This window comes from Triticum dicoccoides, unplaced genomic scaffold (assembly GCF_002162155.2).
Source record: "Triticum dicoccoides isolate Atlit2015 ecotype Zavitan unplaced genomic scaffold, WEW_v2.0 scaffold29391, whole genome shotgun sequence".
NCBI lineage: Eukaryota > Viridiplantae > Streptophyta > Magnoliopsida > Poales > Poaceae > Triticum > Triticum dicoccoides.
The window spans coordinates 1-2,161 of NW_021260985.1; the positions used below are offsets into that span (position 1 = coordinate 1).

The 2,161-nt window shown below is 37.0% G+C and overlaps 1 long non-coding RNA gene across 1 annotated transcript; it reads right to left on the minus strand.

The window, feature by feature from the left end:
• Positions 1-240: 240 nt before the first annotated feature.
• On the minus strand, positions 241-744 carry LOC119345788. Its single transcript, XR_005167188.1, has 3 exons — positions 677-744; positions 393-603; positions 241-272 (listed from the first exon to the last, which is right to left on the minus strand). It is a non-coding gene; the product is annotated as an uncharacterized LOC119345788 (long non-coding RNA).
• Positions 745-2,161: the final 1,417 nt, after the last annotated feature.

Below are 2,161 nucleotides of genomic sequence, written 5' to 3' on the forward strand. Positions count from 1 at the left end.
TTTCAGACCAAGGACTAGTTGAAGAAGTACTTACTACATGCCAACAACTCGTCTGGTACTTTCTTGTTGTTCGTTGCCCCCAAAGATCCTTGCCATTCCAAAATATGATGTTTTTGGGTTCATCTCCACGTCTAGCAGGATGTTGCTTGGCTTGAGGTCTCTATGGATTATAGTCGTTCTCCAATCTTGGTGGAGATACATAAGTCCTCTAGCTACGCCTTTGATTATGTTGAACCTCTTCGGCCAATCAAGCATGAACTTCCTTGCAATATCTGCCAAGAACAGGACATGCATTTACATGAGTGCAAGGCATAAGCCGTTCAGACAAGTAAGTTTGCTTGGTCAATTCGAGATTACTTTCAATAGTATGGGATTAGAAGTTTAGAACATACCAAAAAGAAACTGGTCCAGGCTTTTGTTGGGTAAGTATTCATAAATAAGCAACTTCTCATCCTCATGAATACAACAGCCAAGAAGTCTAACTAGATTCTTGTGCTGCAATTTGGCAATAAGAACCACTTCATTTCTAAAATGCTCTATCCCCTGATCAGAACCCTTGCTAAGCCTTTTAACAGCAACTTCCTTTCCATCTTCTAGTATTCCCTGTGTGATTTCATAATTATTGAAACATATTTTCCAATGTTGTAATTAATTGACAAAGTCAAAGTTTTAAAACCTTATAGACTTTGCCAAAACCTCCTTTTCCAAGTACGTTTGTGTCATGGAAACTGTTTGTTGCAGCAACATTGTCTTCGAACATAATAGACTGGAATTCTAAATTTTGATCCCAAACTTCTTGCGAAGTGCTCAGGTGTTTCAGGGCCAGTTTTTTCAGGGTTTCCTTGTTTACTTGTATCCCTGCAGAAATATCAGTAACATCAATACTCGACACTTTTACATGAAAGATCATATCAGAGTAAACTGGAGTCCCTTGTTCTACCTTTTTGCTTGCATATGCAGACGAGATATATGCATGTGAGTGTCAGCAGGAATGTTATAACTGGAAGTGCGATCTTGAATACCACACTGACACCGCTCTTCGTGGTGTTTACTGCAGAACTGTGTTCTGTGAAGGAGATGATAGCATAGATTGAATGAGTATAACATGTGAGAGTATGAATTTATCCTTTTCTCAATGAGTATAACATAGCATCAATTTACTTGAATTCGTATATAATACCAAAGCAGATATTGAAAATCTATCTCAATCCGTCAAAGTTTTAAATGACATGCTATATCAGTGCTATAGTGTTTGGTGGGACATCTCGCTAACGACGTCGTGTACAACTTAGCGGCTTTAGCGCGCTATAGCGCCATTTAGTACGCTAGTGAGGCTGCCACTATTCCTCATATCCCATTATTTAAAACTTTGATCTCAATATAATTACAGATTTTGTTTCAAAAGTTAAAATTTGCATCCATAGATTCATTATTATTCTCAATCAAAGTAGACAAAGGCATATCATTAGGATCAGTAGGAGCACTCTTATTAGCAAACAATTTCATAAGTCCATCCATCTTTCCACTCAAAACATTAATCTTTTCAATTGCATGCACTTTTTTGCTAGTAGATCTTTTAGTGTGCCATTGAGAATAATTAACCATAATATTATCTAGGAGTTTGGTAGCTTCTCCTAAAGTGATTTCCATAAAAGTGCCTCCCGCGGCCGAATCTAAAAGATTTATAGAAGCAAAATTCAATCCGGCATAAAAATTATGTATAATCATCCATAAATTCAAACCATGTGTAGGGCAATTACGTATCATTACTTTCATCCTCTCCCAAGATTGTGCAACATGTTCATGATCAAGTTGCTTAAAATTCATAATATCGTTTCTAAGAGAGATGATCTTAGCGGGAGGAAAATACTTAGAGATAAAAGCATCTTTGCACTTATTCCATGAATCAATACTATTTTTAGGCAAAGACGAAAACCAAGCTTTAGCACGATCTCTAAGCGAAAACCGAAATAGCTTAAGTTTAACAATATCATTATCCACATCTTTCTTCTTTTGCATATCACACAAATCAACAAAGTTGTTTAGATGGGTAGCGGCATCTTCACTAGCAAGGCCAGAAAACGGATCTTTCATGACAAGATTCAGTAAAGCAGTATTAATTTCACAAGATTCAGCATCGGTAAGAGGAGCAATCGGAGTG